Raw genomic sequence first — 17,682 nt, 5'->3', positions numbered from 1 at the left:
AGAGACAAGCACAGGGATTGACACTGTACGACACACTCCAAAACCACTCCGAGACAAGCACAGGGATTGACACTGTATGAGACACTCCAAAACCATTCAGAGACAAGCACAGGGATTGACACTGTACGACACACTCCAAAACCACTCAGAGACAAGCACAGGGATTGACACTGTACGACACACTCCAAAACCATTCAGAGACAAGCACAGGGATTAACACTGTACGAGACACTCCAAAACCATTCAGAGACAAGCAGAGGGATTGACACTGTACGACACACTCCAAAACCATTCAGAGACAAGCACAGGGATTGACACTGTACGACACACTCCAAAACCATTCAGAGACAAGCACAGGGATTGACACTGTATGAGACACTCCAAAACCATTCAGAGACAAGCACAGGGATTGACACTGTACGACACACTCCAAAACCATTCAGAGACAAGCACAGGGATTGACACTGTACGACACACTCCAAAACCATTCAGAGACAAGCACAGGGATTAACACTGTACGACACACTCCAAAACCATTCAGAGACAAGCACAGGGATTGACACTGTACGAGACACTCCAAAACCATTCAGAGACAAGCAGAGGGATTGACACTGTACGACACACTCCAAAACCACTCAGAGACAAGCAGAGGGATTAACACTGTATGAGACACTCCAAAACCACTCCGATACAAGCACAGGGATTGACACTGTACGACACACTCCAAAACCACTCAGAGACAAGCACAGGGATTGACACTGTATGAGACACTCCAAAACCACTCCGAGACAAGCACAGGGATTGACACTGTACGACACACTCCAAAACCACTCAGAGACAAGCACAGGGATTGACACTGTATGAGACACTCCAAAACCATTCAGAGACAAGCACAGGGATTGACACTGTACGACACACTCCAAAACCACTCCGAGACAAGCACAGGGATTGACACTGTATGAGACACTCCAAAACCATTCAGAGACAAGCACAGGGATTGACACTGTACGACACACTCCAAAACCATTCAGAGACAAGCACAGGGATTGACACTGTACGACACACTCCAAAACCATTCAGAGACAAGCACAGGGATTAACACTGTACGAGACACTCCAAAACCATTCAGAGACAAGCAGAGGGATTGACACTGTACGACACACTCCAAAACCATTCAGAGACAAGCACAGGGATTGACACTGTACGACACACTCCAAAACCATTCAGAGACAAGCACAGGGATTGACACTGTACGAGACACTCCAAAACCATTCAGAGACAAGCACAGGGATTGACACTGTACGACACACTCCAAAACCATTCAGAGACAAGCACAGGGATTAACACTGTACGAGACACTCCAAAACCATTCAGAGACAAGCAGAGGGATTGACAATGTACGAGACACTCCAAAACCATTCAGAGACAAGCACAGGGATTGACACTGTACGACACACTCCAAAACCATTCAGAGACAAGCACAGGGATTGACACTGTACGACACACTCCAAAACCATTCAGAGACAAGCACAGGGATTGACACTGTACGAGACACTCCAAAACCACTCAGAGACAAGCAGAGGGATTAACACTGTATGAGACACTCCAAAACCATTCAGAGACAAGCACAGGGATTGACACTGTACGACACACTCCAAAACCACTCAGAGACAAGCACAGGGATTGACACTGTATGAGACACTCCAAAACCACTCCGAGACAAGCACAGGGATTGACACTCTACGACACACTCCAAAACCACTCAGAGACAAGCACAGGGATTGACACTGTATGAGATACTCCAAAACCATTCAGAGACAAGCACAGGGATTGACACTGTACGACACACTCCAAAACCATTCAGAGACAAGCACAGGGATTGACACTGTATGAGACACTCCAAAACCATTCAGAGACAAGCACAGGGATTGACACTGTACGACACACTCCAAAACCATTCAGAGACAAGCACAGGGATTGACACTGTATGAGACACTCCAAAACCATTCAGAGACAAGCACAGGGATTGACACTGTACGACACACTCCAAAACCACTCCGAGACAAGCACAGGGATTGACACTGTACGACACACTCCAAAACCATTCAGAGACAAGCACAGGGATTGACACTGTACGACACACTCCAAAACCATTCAGAGACAAGCACAGGGATTGACACTGTACGAGTCACTCCAAAACCACTCAGAGACAAGCAGAGGGATTAACACTGTATGAGACACTCCAAAACCACTCCGAGACAAGCACAGGGATTGACACTGTACGACACACTCCAAAACCACTCAGAGACAAGCACAGGGATTGACACTGTATGAGACACTCCAAAACCATTCAGAGACAAGCACAGGGATTGACACTGTACGACACACTCCAAAACCATTCAGAGACAAGCACAGGGATTAACACTGTACGACACACTCCAAAACCATTCAGAGACAAGCACAGGGATTGACACTGTATGAGACACTCCAAAACCATTCAGAGACAAGCACAGGGATTGACACTGTACGACACACTCCAAAACCATTCAGAGACAAGCACAGGGATTGACACTGTATGAGACAGTCCAAAACCATTCAGAGACAAGCACAGGGATTGACACTGTACGACACACTCCAAAACCATTCAGAGACAAGCACAGGGATTGACACTGTACGACACACTCCAAAACCATTCAGAGACAAGCACAGGGATTGACACTGTACGACACACTCCAAAACCACTCAGAGACAAGCACAGGGATTGACACTGTACGAGACACTCCAAAACCACTCAGAGACAAGCAGAGGGATTAACACTGTATGAGACACTCCAAACCCATTCAGAGACAAGCACAGGGATTGATACTGTACGACACACTCCAAAACCACTCCGAGACAAGCACAGGGATTGACACTGTACAACACACTCCAAAACCACTCCGAGACAAGCACAGGGATTGACACTGTACGACACACTCCAAAACCATTCAGAGACAAGCACAGGGATTAACACTGTACGACACACTCCAAAACCACTCAGAGACAAGCACAGGGATTGACACTGTACGACACACTCCAAAACCACTCAGAGACAAGCACAGGGATTGACACTCTACGAGACACTCCAAAACCATTCAGAGACAAGCAGAGGGATTGACACTGTACGACACACTCCAAAACCATTCAGAGACAAGCAGAGGGATTAACACTGTACGACACACTCCTAAACCACTCAGAGACAAGCACAGGGATTGACACTGTACGACACACTCCAAAACCACTCAGAGACAAGCACAGGGATTGACACTGTACGAGACACTCCAAAACCATTCAGAGACAAGCAGAGGGATTGACACTGTACGACACACTCCAAAACCATTCAGAGACAAGCACAGGGATTGACACTGTACGAGACACTCCAAAACCACTCAGAGACAAGCAGAGGGATTGACACTGTACGACACACTCCAAAACCATTCAGAGACAAGCACAGGGATTGACACTGTACGAGGCACTCCAAAACCATTCAGAGACAAGCAGAGGGATTAACACTGTACGAGACACTCCAAAACCATTCAGAGACAAGCAGAGGGATTGACACTGTACGACACACTCCAAAACCATTCAGAGACAAGCACAGGGATTGACACTGTACGACACACTCCAAAACCATTCAGAGACAAGCACAGGGATTGACACTGTATGAGACACTCCAAAACCATTCAGAGACAAGCACAGGGATTGACACTGTACGACACACTCCAAAACCATTCAGAGACAAGCACAGGGATTGACACTGTATGAGACACTCCAAAACCATTCAGAGACAAGCACAGGGATTGACACTGTATGACACACTCCAAAACCACTCCGAGACAAGCACAGGGATTGACACTGTACGAGACACTCCAAAACCATTCAGAGACAAGCAGAGGGATTAACACTGTACGACACACTCCAAAACCATTCAGAGACAAGCACAGGGATTGACACTGTACGACACACTCCAAAACCACTCCGAGACAAGCACAGGGATTGACACTGTACGACACACTCCAAAACCATTCAGAGACAAGCACAGGGATTGACACTGTACGACACACTCCAAAACCATTCAGAGACAAGCACAGGGATTGACACTGTACGAGACACTCCAAAACCACTCAGAGACAAGCAGAGGGATTAACACTGTATGAGACACTCCAAAACCATTCAGAGACAAGCACATTGATTGATACTGTACGACACACTCCAAAACCACTCAGAGACAAGCACAGGGATTGACACTGTATGAGACACTCCAAAACCACTCCGAGACAAGCACAGGGATTGACACTGTATGAGACACTCCAAAACCACTCAGAGACAACCACAGGGATTGACACTGTATGAGACACTCCAAAACCATTCAGAGACAAGCACAGGGATTGATACTGTACGACACACTCCAAAACCACTCAGAGACAAGCACAGGGATTGACACTGTATGAGACACTCCAAAACCACTCCGAGACAAGCACAGGGATTGACACTGTACGACACACTCCAAAACCACTCAGAGACAAGCACAGGGATTGACACTGTATGAGACACTCCAAAACCATTCAGAGACAAGCACAGGGATTGACACTGTACGACACACTCCAAAACCATTCAGAGACAAGCACAGGGATTAACACTGTACGACACACTCCAAAACCACTCAGAGACAAGCACAGGGATTGACACTGTACGACACACTCCAAAACCACTCAGAGACAAGCACAGGGATTGACACTGTACGAGACACTCCAAAACCATTCAGAGACAAGCAGAGGGATTGACACTGTACGACACACTCCAAAACCATTCAGAGACAAGCACAGGGATTGACACTGTATGAGACACTCCAAAACCACTCAGAGACAAGCAGAGGGATTGACACTGTACGACACACTCCAAAACCATTCAGAGACAAGCACAGGGATTGACACTGTACGAGGCACTCCAAAACCATTCAGAGACAAGCAGAGGGATTAACACTGTATGAGACACTCCAAAACCATTCAGAGACAAGCAGAGGGATTGACACTGTACGACACACTCCAAAACCATTCAGAGACAAGCACAGGGATTAACACTGTATGACAGACTCCAAAACCACTCAGAGCCAAGCACAGGGTTGACTCTATATGATATACTCCAAAATAACCAATTCCAAAGTTAAAAAAGTTTGATGCTTTATTAAGAAACCAGCAAAGATGAAAAATCTTGTAATGATAAAAAAACTTATTAAACTAAAATTAGCGATACTATGAAATAAATGGTCTCAGTGTTAGCAATCTTAGCGTATTTAAGTGGTCAACAAAAATAAAATCTCCTCAGCCTTCTCTCTGGCTCTAACCAGTCTAAACTGAACTCAGACAAAGTGTGAACACATTATTATACTCGTATGCTTCCACCACACCCCGACCCATGTGACAAATTACCCATAACACAAAGTACAATACAGACAGACAGAAAATAGATACTTGGTTCCTGCGCCTCGATTGTTACAAGGAGATTGCGCAAATTCCACAGCGACAGACCGGGACTGAGACAGGGCAGCTCTACTGACTGCTCAACAGTGTGAATCAGCACCCTCTCATTAGCATCCAGTCCTGCAGCAACTGAGACACAGATACTGACTGGACAGTGGTGTAAATAAACTAATCCTTCAACCTGCTCTCTCAGAATTCAGCACCTTGCAAAGGCATGGATTGTCATGGATTTTCTATGGAAGTCTGCTTCATGAGGGCTGTCACCTTCCAGCAAGAAAAAAATAATCTGTCTCTTAATTATCCAATTTGCCCAAACCTGGACCTTCACATTTGCGCACAGGCTGCACAAATGAATGTTTACAGCTTCCTTCTCTGAACAGTTATTGGGATCAAGTCCTAGATAAAAAGAAAAAGGAACGTGCAAAGCTGTGTGGTACAGTGTTGAGTAGAGATTAAGTATAGCAGAAGACCGTGCTGAAGGGAGGAATTTATCAGTAAAACTAATAATGCAGGAGCAATGTACTTGCATGCAACCCAGAATATCCATCAGAAAGTGAGACAGCACAGGCAGGGGCTAATCCATCAGAGGCTGTGACAACTGAGATACATGCCTCTTGGAAAGGTAAATAAATGGGTAATCTATTGGAGAGTGAGCCAGCAGGGGCAAGTCCAACATGGAGCAATAGAACAAGGTGTCAAATTCACCTGGGAATAATATAGTAGGGCAGATCCTTCAGAGAGTATCAAAGCAATAAATCGTTGGAATAACGGGTGCAATGTATTTCTGTTTAAAAAGGAATAACTGAACGGTCATTAATATAGTGCTGGAACAAAGGCAGTTGTGGAACCCTTTTGGCAAGTTATCCAGCAGGGGGCAAGATGCTGCTCAAAATAACTGAGGAGGGGCAATCCATTGTTGTGAAGGAGGGAGAGGAAACAATATCACTCCAGCACTCATACAGCAGGGGTAACTATCAGAGAGCAACTCAAAGGTGGTAATAGCACCCTGTAAGTAATCATTATGAGGCAGTGTCCTGCTGGAATCAATACTGAGGAGATCTTTCTTCAGAGGACAATGGAATCAGAGGCAATATTCTCCCTATAAATATTGCATCATGGGGCAGTTCATCAGAGTGGAACATATTTAGAGGCAATCTTCCAGTAAATTTAAATCTGGTGTGGAGGTAGGAGTGGGTGGCTCGGAGGAGGGGCGGTTGGTGGCACTGGCTGTGAGTGGTGAGGGGATGTTGGGAAATAGTGTAGGTTCGGGTAGGAGGAAGGATCTGGAAAAGGGAGCTGCAAATGGAGGTTCGGGTGAGTTGGGGGAGGTTCAAATGAAGTTGAATCTGGATCTAGAAAATGTAAAAAGAAACACAATACTGGAATGATTTTGAAGAGATGGAGAAGAAGGGTGGGATATTTTGGTAAAAAAGGAAAGAAGACTTCAAGGTATTGTTTAAATTTGACCTGGAACAGCCTTTTTCTATCAGTTCCATTAAATTAACTGCAGTTGAAATCTGTCCTAGGGGATATAGATTGTAATCGTACTTTAAGAGGAGGTAATGTGTTAATCGTTTGTGAGGATTAGAAACAGTGTGAAAAGGCGTTACGTTTGAAGACTTTACTTGGCAAAAAGATAGTATCTATGTTGCCTGATGAAATAGAGGTGTTAGGGATGTTATAATGGGTGTTCTGGTGGAGATTTTGATAGAGGGGGTTAAATCTCATTTATTTGGAGGCAAGGTTAAGGAGGTAAAGAGATTGCAAGTAGTCAGAAATGGGGAAAAGATGGGAAGTTTATCTGTATTGATATATTTTGATATGGCGAAACTCCCTGACAAAGTTAGTTTGGGGTATGTTAGTTATAATGTTCAAGCTTATATTCCACATCTGCTCAGATGGTACAGTTGTCAGTGGTTTGGGCATGTTGCGGCACTGTGTTGTGAGAAACTAAGATGTAGTACGTGTGGTGGAGAACATAAGTGTGAAGATTGTGGAGAAGGTGTAAAGTTTAATTGTAATTGCAGGGGAGGACATGGTGCAGCTTATAGAGGATGTGAAGTGTTTCAGAAGGCAGCTGAAGTTCAACAGGTTAAAGTACAGATAGGTGTGTCTTCTGCAGGGGCCTTGCAGAACTTTAAACTGAATGTTGATAAAGTATTACCAGTTAGAGAACAGAATGTCAGAGGCTATACGTCGGCATCATACTTCTCTTACTAAAGATACATTACTAGTTGATAATAAAATTTGTGATGTTTATAATGGACGTGGTGAATTGTACTGCTCAGATATCTAGTTGTACTTCTGTAGTTGTACCATGGAGAGCATTCTGACAGGCTGCATCACTGTCTGGTATGGAGGGGCTACTGCACAGGACCAAAAGAAGCTGCAGAAGGTTGCAAGTCTAGTCAGCTCCATCTTGGGCACTAGACTACAAAGTACCCAGGACATCTTTAGGGAGCGGTGTCTCAGAAAGGCAGTGTCCATTATTAAAGACCTCCAGCACCCAGGGTGTGGTGAACTACATATACCTGTCTGGACACGCCCCCCCGCTGACTGCTCCTCTGGCTCCTCCCACAGACCGTGGCTCCTCCCACGGACCCCGGTATAAAGGCGATTGGAGACACAGACCCTTCCTCAGTCTCCAGGATGTTGTGTGGTGGTCGCGTGCTGCTTGTGCTTTCTTCCAGCCAATAAAAGCCTACCTTAACTCATGTCTCCGAGAGTTATTGATGGTGCATCACAGGGAATGCCCTTTTCTCACTGTTACCATCAGGTAGGAGGTACAGAAGCCTGAAGGCACACACTCAGTGATTCAGGATCAGCTTCTTCCCCTCTGCCATCCGATTCCTAAATGGAGATTGTACCTCACTTTTTAAAAAAATATACAGTATTTCTGTTTTTTAAATCTATCCAATATACGTAATTGCTTTACTTGTTTATTTAGTATTTTATTTACTATTATTATTATTTCTCTGCTAGATTCACGTCACATGCCAATGATAATAAACCCAATTCCGATTCTGATTCTAAGAAAAGCTTCTGAAAAGTATCTGGGTATAACAGGGGTTATGTGGAAAGTTGTAAATGAAGCTCTGATAGTTGGGGTATCTGTATTTCAGTCTCCTGTGAAGGTATACAACGGGATTAAGAATATTGCAGTGGATTGTGAGAAGCCTGATTTCTAATGGTCAAGACCTTAAGAAGTTTATTTTTGATTTATCAAATCCATCTGATGTTATATGTATACAGGAAACCTTGTTGTTACCACACTTAAATTTTCTCTTTGCAGGATTATATTATAATTAGGCATGATGGGTTAGTTGGTAGAGGGAGTGGTGTTGCAAGTTTTATAAGTAAAGGGATAGGATATAGTGTTTTTGATGTAAATTAAGTATATGAGGCACTTGTAGTAGAAGTGGTAGAAATTCAACAGGTAGGGTCATTAAAGTGGTACATTTTTTAAACCATTATGGAAATCTCTCAATTGATTTGCTGAAAAGCAAATGTAGCTCTGGCTCACTAAGGGTTATATGGTGTGGGGATTTTAATGCACATAGTTCACTGTGGGGTTGTTTTCAGAATGATGGTAATGCTTTGATTGTAGAAAAGTTTTTAGATATTTCACATCTTGTGTGTCTTAATGATGGGAGGGATACAAGTTTTAATGTTCATAATAGTTCTGAAACTGCTATAGATTTAACTTCCGTTCTGTACATTCTGGCTGGAGTGTGTGTGGGATGTCAGGGGAGATGAAACTTTGTGGAGTGATCATGTTCCTACATTTATAAGCTTGGGTTTGGATTTGTATCAGGGACAGGACACCACTTTTAGGAGTTGGAATTTTGGTAAAGCAAATTGAGAGAAGTTTAAGGTTTTACATGATGAATGTCTGTCTGGGCTGAATGTTGAGGATGATGTGGATTTCTGCAATGAAAAATTATGTCACCTTATTCATCAAACTGTGGTGGAAGTGATTCCTATCCTATTAAAAATGGCATTAATAGGATAAAGGTGGTACCATGATGGACTGAGGAGTGTGCAGGGCAATTAGAGAGAGAAATAAAGTGTTTAGGAAAGTTAAGAACGATCACTCTCCGAGTGACCCTATTAAAAGGGCTCAGACCATGGTGAAGGTTGTGAAAAGTGTTTACTGGATGTCATAATGTGATGGTATTGGAAGGGATATTAAAGTTGGAGATTTCTGGGAAATTATTAAGAAAATATAGGGGACTCATAGGGCTAATAACATTGCAGTATTGATTAAAGAAGTTAATACAATAGAGAAGGTTGAGTTACTGGCTTGGTTACTTGCTGCAGTCAAGATGATTTAAGTGGAGAGGCTATACAATGAGGCTCCAAGTGAAAACACTGATGTGTGGGAAGCCAGCTGTAGCATTGGTAGTACTAGGGATGTAGAGTTTTCTCAGTGTGAATTTACATGTTCTTTGTGTGACTGGCACATGTTCAGGGAGGCTGCAACCGATGGCGACTCTACCAACTGAGAGGAGTACACAGCATCAGTGACCAGCTGCATCAGCAAGTGCATCGACGACGTCACTGTGTCCAAGACCATCACTACACGCGCTAACCAGAAGCCATGGATGACCGCGGAGGTGTGCGCGCTGCTGAGGACCCGTGACTCCGCCTTCAGAGCAGGTGACAAGGCAGCTCTAACAACAGCGAGGGCCAAACTGTCCCGGGCCATCAGAGGGACAAAGTGTGCACACGCCCAGCGAATCCACAGTTACTTCCAGGACAGTGGTGACATAGACAGACAGGCAGACATACTTTATTGATCCCGAGGGAAAGTGGGTTTCGTTACAGTTGCACAATAAAACCAGAAATAATTAAATTATGTCAAGTGGAAATAAGTCCAGGACCAGCCTATTGGCTCAGGGTGTCTGACACTCCGAGGGAGGAGTTGTAAAGTTTGATGGCCACAGGCAGGAATGACTTCCTATGATGCTCAGTGTTGTATCTCGGTGGAATGAGTCTCTGGCTGAATGTACTCCTGTGCCTAACCAGTACATTATGGACATGCGGCACATGTGGGAGGACATTCAGGACATCACCAACTACAGGACAACATCACCTGACTGTGCGGGTGATGCCTCCCTCCCAGATGCGCTGAACAACTTCTACGCTCATTTTGAGTTGGAAAATGACGTGGCGGTGAGGAAGTCCACCCCTCCTCCAAATAACCAGTGCTGTGTTTCACCGTGGCCAACGTGAGGAGAACCCTGTGCAGGGTCAACCCACGGAAGGCTGCTGGACCAGACAATATTCCTGGCAGAATGCTTAGAGAATGTGCAGACCAGCTGGCAGATGTACTCACAGTCATCTTCAACATCTCCCTGAGCAGTGTCGTTGTTCCAACGTGCTTCAAGGCCACCACCATCGTCCCCGTGCCGAAGAAGTCTTCAGTGTCCTGCCTCAATGTCTACTGTCCCGTTGCACTCACATCCATCATCATGAAGTGTTTCGAGAGGCTCATCATGAGGCATATCAAGACCCTGCTGCCCCCCTCACTGGACCCCCTGCGGTTCATGTACTGTCCCAACCACTCAACAGATGACACCATTGCCATCACCCTCCACCTGGCCCTAACCCACCTGGACAAAAAAGACACATACGTTCGAATGCTGTTCATAGACTTTAGTCCAGCATTCAACACAAACATCCCTCAGAAACTGATTGGAAAGCTGAGCCTACTGGGCCTGAACACCTCCCTCTGCAGCTGGATCCTAGACTTCCTGACTGGGAGACATCAGTCAGTCCGGATTGGAGGCAGCATCTCTAACACCATCACACTGAGCACGGGGGCTCCCAAGGGTTGCGTGCTCAGTCCACTGCTGTTCACTCTGCTGACCCACGACTGTGCTGCAACACACAGCTCGAATCACATCATCAAGTTCGCCGATGACACGACCGTGGTGGGTCTCATCAGCAAGAACTATGAGTCAGCTTACAGAGAGGAGGTGCAGTGGCTAACGGACTGGTGCAGAGCCAACAACCTGTCTCTGAATGTGAACAAAACAAAAGAGATGGTTGTTGACTTCAGGAAGGCACAGAGCGAACATCGACGGCTCCTCGGTAGAGATTGTTAAGAGCACCAAATTTTTTGGTGTTCACCTGGCGGAGAATCTCACCTGGTCCCTCAACACCAGCTCCATAGCAAAGAAAGCCCAGCAGCATCTCTACTTTCTGCAAAGGCTGAGGAAAGTCCATCTCCCACCCCCCCAACCTCACCACATTCTACAGGGGTTGTATTGAGAGCATCCTGAGCAGCTGCATCACTGTCTGGTTCGGAAATTGCACCATCTCGGATCACAAGACCCTGCAGCGGATAGTGAGGTCAGCTGAGAAGATCATCGGGGTCTCTTTTCCCGCCATTAAAGACATTTACACTACACGCTGCATCCACAAAGCAAACAGCATTATGAAGGACCCCACGCACCCTTCATACAAACTCTTCTCCCTCCTGCCGTCTGGGAAAAGGCTCCGAAGCATTCAGGTTCTCACGACCAGACTATGTAACAGTTTCTTCCCCCAAGCCGTCAGGCTCCTCAATACCCGAAGCCTGGACTGACACCAACTTACTGCCCTCTACTGTGCCTATTGTCTTATTTATTATTTATTGTAATGCCTGCACTGTTTTGTGCACCTTATGCAGTCCTGGGTAGGTCTGTAGTCTAGTGTAGTTATTTTTCTGTGTTGTTTTTACATAGTTCAGTGTAGTTTTTGTATAGTTTCATGTAGCACCATGGTCCTGAAAAACGTTGTCTTGTTTTTACTGTGTACTGTACCAGCAGTTATGGTCAAAATGACAATAAAAAGTGACTTGACTTGACTTGAAGAAAGCTATTCATAGTACGGGTCAGATGGCTCCAGGAAAAGATGTTTTATGCTATTGTATGTTTAAATATATGGCTGACAACTGTCTTGAAATAATATTAATTTTTTTGAATCATATTTGGAGTTTCGGCCATCTTCCCTCTTCATGGAAAATGGCAGTAGTAGCAGCGCCTATTCTAAAACCTGGGAAACCTCGGTCAGATCCTTCTGGTGGTAGACCAGTATCATTAACGTCCCATTTGTGTAAACCTATGCATCATATGGTAACAGAGTGGTTGAAGTATATTTTGGAAAAAAGAGGTGATATAGCATTTTATCAGAGCAGATTTCAAAAGGGGTAAAATGACACGGTTAGAAGATGATATTAGGAAACCAAAGGTAAACAAGGCAGTATTTCTTGATATTGAAAAAGCATATGATATGTTATGGAGGGAAGGGTTTTTGATTAAATTATGGAAATTAGGTGTGAGAGGATGGCTATACAATGTTTCTTCTGAGTTTTTATTTGGATGGTCTGTGCAGGTAAGGGTAAGTGAGGTATATCCAGGCTTCTACGAGACACAACAAGGGACTTCACAAGGCAGTATTTGTAGCTCTTTATTGTATAATATTATGATGAATGATGTTTTCTCTGAGATAGGAACTGGAGTGGTTAAAGCTCTTTTTGCAGATGATGGAGCTTTATGGATAAGAGGTAGAAATTTCAATTTAACTGTATATAGGATGCAATTAGAAATTAATAAGGTCAAACAATGGGCAAGTAGATGGGATTTTAAGCTTTCAATAGCTAAAACACAAGTTATGTGTTTTACAAAGAGGATCAATAGACCTGCACTGGATTTGAAATTATATGGTCAAACTCTTGAAGAAGTGCCAGTGGTGAGATTCCTCAGCATGTGGCTGGATAGTAAGCTGACATGGAAGCTCTGCATCAGTAAGATAATTGATAAATGTAAAGGAGCATTAAATATCTTCAGGTGTCTATGTGGGTATTCTTGGGGTGTTATACAAAAATCTTTGACCATTTATATCTGTTTAATTAGATCTCCACTTGATTATGGTTGTGTGGTTTATGAATCAGCTTCACCTTCAAATTAAAAATGTTTGGATGTGATGCAAGCCCAGGCTTTAAGACTGTGTTGTGCTGCAGTAAAGGTTATCTCCTGTTTCGGCTTCACTGGTTGAAATGGCATAATTACCCTTGTATGTTGCCGCCATACCTGTCCTTCATAAAGAAGTTCTTTCAGGTCAACGCCTTTGACCACAGGGCCATCAGGCAGTGGTCAGCACGTAAGGTCCTGCAGGCACTGCAGGAGAAGGATGAGATGGACACAGTGGGGTGGTTCCCTGAGCCGACAGTCCAGTTCATCTGGCAAAATGCCTCATCGCCAGACCTCACCAACAGGCACCAAGACCTCGCCTGGCTGGCGGTGAGAGGGGCCCTCCCAGTCCGATCCCTCCTGTACGCCCGGAACATCGTCTCCACACCCCTCTGCCCACGGGAGGACTGCAGTGAGGAGGAGTCAGTGACCCACCTCTTTGCACACTGTGGGTTCGCGGAGAAGGTGTGGAGGAGGATGGAAGGGGCAGTGTCAAGATTCATCCCCAGCAGCTGCATAACAGAGGACTCTCTGATCTACGGGCTGTTCCCAGGGACGCACACGGAGACCAACATCTGGTGCGGCTGGCAGATCATCAACTCGGTGAAAGACGCTCTTTGGTCGGCCCGAAACTTGATGGTCTACCAGCACACGGAGATGTCCGTGGGGGAATGCTGCCGACTGGCACATTCTCCGCTGCAGGAGTACGTGCTGAGGGATGCACTCAAACTCGGTGCAGCTACTGCAAGGGCCCAGTGGGGAAGGACCACAGCCTAGGGTCCTTCTCCCATGGGAGTTGAGGAGTGGGTGGCGGGGTGTATACCCCTAAACCACTGTATGTAAATATGGAATAACAGAGTGCCACCTGGGTGGCAAAAGTGTGGGAATGTAAAGACTGTAATGGAAACATTTGTAAAGGACTGAGAGTCATTGAATGGTTTATTGTACCTAAGTTTATTTTTGAATAAAGTATATTTTGTTTAAAAAAATTACCCTTATAGTTGCAGAGATTGAAGTTGATGTTAATATACTGAATTAATTTCAGGGTGCAGAGAAATGATCACCCTGTTAAAAGTGTGTTGGAAGACTGTTGGGAACATCACAAGAAGAGTGATGTGTGGCGGAGTTCTAGTTTGGCGTGGTGGGGTTCTTATCATGCGAGGAATATGGATTTGTTGGATAATGCAATATGTTCCACTGTAGCTTTTTTGGTAACCCCAGCTTGTTTTTTTTTCAATGACTTTAGTTGATTTTAAGTTGCATGATTTAATGAAGTCAGGAGGTGTCATCCATCATGGATGATCTTACAAGAATCATCATCTTCTGGAATGATTTCGGGGGAATGGAGAATTGTAAATGTCACTCCACTCTTTAAGAAGGGAGGGAGGCAGAAGAAGGGAAACTATAGGCTAATTAGCCTGACTACAGTGGTTAGAAAGATGTTGGAGTCCATTATTAAGGATGAGTTTTTAGGGTACTTGGAGGTGCATGATAAAGTGGGCCAACACCAGCATGATTTCCTTAAGGATAAATCTTGTCTGGCGAATCTGTTGGAATTCTTTGAGGAAATAATAGGCAGGATAGGCAAAGGAGAGTCAGTGGATGTGGTTTGAAAAGGTTCTGCATGAGGCTGCTTAACAAGGTAAGGGCCCATGGGTATTGCAGGAAAGGTACTAGCATGGATAGAAAATAGGCTGACTGGCAGGAGGCAAAGAGTGAGATGAAAGAGTGGCTTCTGGTGACTAGTGGTATTCTGCAGGGGTCGGTATTGGACTATTTCTTTTCATGTTATGTGTCAGCAGTTTGGATGATGGCATTGACAGCTTGGTGGACAAGTTTGCAGACAATGCTAAGAAAGGTGGGGGGGGGCAGGAAGTGTTGAGGAAGGATATAGTCAGACTGGGAGAGTGGAAGGCAAATGCAATGTTAGCATTCATTTTGAGAGGAATAGAATATAAGAGCAAGGATGTAATCCTGAGGCTTTCTAAGACATTGGTCAGACTGCACCTGGAATATTGTGAGCAGTTTGGGCCCCTTATCTAAGAAAAGATGTGCTGCATTGGAGAGGGTCCATGGGGGATTCATGAGAATGATTCTGGGTTTGAAAGGGTTAATGTATGAGGAGCATTTGATGGCTGTGGGCCTGGACTCACTGGAGATTAGAAGAATGAGGAGGAGATCTCATTGAAACCTATTGAGTGTTGAAAGGCCTAGATAGAATAGATGTGGAAAAGATGTTTCCTATAGTGAGTGAGTCTAGGACCAGAGGACACAGCTTCAGAATAGAGGGACTTGCATGTCGAACTGAAGTGAGGAGGAATTTCTTTAGCCGGAGGATGGTCGATCTGTGGAAGTCATTGGTATGGACAGTTGTGGAAGCCAAATCATTATGTATATCTAAAGCAGTGGTTGATATGTTTTTTTATTAATCATGGCATTAAAGATTATGGGGAGAAGGCAGGAGAATGTTGAGAGGGATAATAAATCAGCCCTGAAGGAATGGTGGAGCAGGCTTGATGGGCTGAATGGCCTAATTCTGCTCCTATGTCTTATGTCAGCATCAGAATTGGGTTTATTATCATCGGCATGTGTCGTGAAATTTGTAAACTTAGCAGCAACAGTTCAATGCAATATATAATATAGAAGAAGAAAAAATAGTTAATCAATTACAGTATACATATATTGAATAGATTAAAAATCATGAAAAATGCAAATAATATATATATTAAAAAAGTGAGGTAGTGTTCACGGGTGACTCTGTGAATCTCCCATCCACTATCACCAACTTCATAGTTCCCACACTCCGCACCTCCCGTTTCTACCTCCTACCCAAAATCCGCAAACCTGCCTGTCAAGGTAGACCCATTGTTTCAGCTTGTTCCTGCCCCACTGAACTCATATCTGCATACCTCGACTCTGTTTTCTCCCCCTGGTTCAGTCCCTTCCCACCTACATCAGTGACACCTCACACGCTCTTGATCTTTACAAAGATTCCAGGTTTCCTGGCTCCTGTAATCTTATTTTCACTACGGATGTCCAGTCCCTATACACCTCCATCCCCCACCAGGAAGGCCTCAAAGCTCTCCGTTTCTTTCTGGACACCAGACCCAACCAGTCCCCCTCCACTACCATTCTCCTCTGCCTAGCAGAACTTGTTCTCACTCTAAATAATTTCTTCTTTGGGTCCTCCCACTTCCTTCAAACAAAAGGTGTAGCCATAGGTACTCGCATGAGTCCCAGCTATGCCTGCCTGTTTGTTGGCTCCATGGACCAGTCTATGTTGCAAGCCCACACAGGAGACCGTCCCGCACTTTTCCTATGCTACATTGACGACTACATTGGTGTTGCTTCTTGCACCCATGCTGAACTCGTCAATTCCATCCACTTTGCCTCTAACTTCCACCCGGCCCTCAAATTCACCCGGTCCATTTCCAACACCTCCCTTCCCTTTCCTGATCTCCCTGTCTATATCTCCGGAGACAGCTTATCCACCGATGTCCATTATAAACCAATGGACTCTCAGATTGTCCCACCCTGCATCTTGTAAAAACAGCATCTCCTTCTCTCAATTCCTCTGTCTCTGCCGCATCTGCTCTCAGGATGAGGCTTTTCATTCTAGAATGAAGGACATGTCCTCCTTTTTCAAAGAAAGGGGCTTCCCTTCCTCCACCATCAATGCTGCCCTCAACCGCATCTCTTCAATTTCACGCATCTCTGCTCTTACCTCATCCTCCCGCCACACTATCAGAGATAGGGTTCCTCTTGTCCTCACCTACCACCCCACCAGCCTCCGCGTCCAGCACATAATTCTCTGAAACCTCCACCACCTCCAAATGGATCCCATCACCAAACACATCTTTCCCCACCCCCACTTTCTGCTTTCCACAGGGATCACTCCCTACGTGACTCCCTTGTCCATTTGTCTCTCCCCACTGATCTCCCTCCTGGTACTTAGCCCAGCAAGCGGAACAAGTGCTTTACCTGCCCCTAAACCTCCTCCCTCACTACCATTCAGGGCCCCAAACAGTCCTTCCAGGTGAGGCAACACATCACCTGTGAGTCTGTTGGGGTCATATACGGTGTTCTGTGATCCCTGTGTGGCCTCCTGTATATCGGTGAGACCTGACATAGTTTGGGAGACCGCTTCACCGAGCACCTACGATCCGTCCACCAGAAGAAGCGAGATCTCTCAGTGGCCACACATT

General features: G+C 45.0%; 1 protein-coding gene across 1 annotated transcript in view; it reads right to left on the bottom strand.

Annotated features, from left to right (window-relative positions):
• Positions 1 to 17,682, bottom strand: part of LOC140735115 (heparan sulfate glucosamine 3-O-sulfotransferase 2-like) — a 120,717-nt gene that overhangs the window by 7,358 nt on the left and 95,677 nt on the right.

Source organism: Hemitrygon akajei, chromosome 11 (assembly GCF_048418815.1).
Source record: "Hemitrygon akajei chromosome 11, sHemAka1.3, whole genome shotgun sequence".
Lineage (NCBI taxonomy): Eukaryota > Metazoa > Chordata > Chondrichthyes > Myliobatiformes > Dasyatidae > Hemitrygon > Hemitrygon akajei.
The sequence above is the reverse complement of the archived record's forward strand: the minus strand, read 5'-3'. Positions and strand labels throughout refer to the sequence as shown.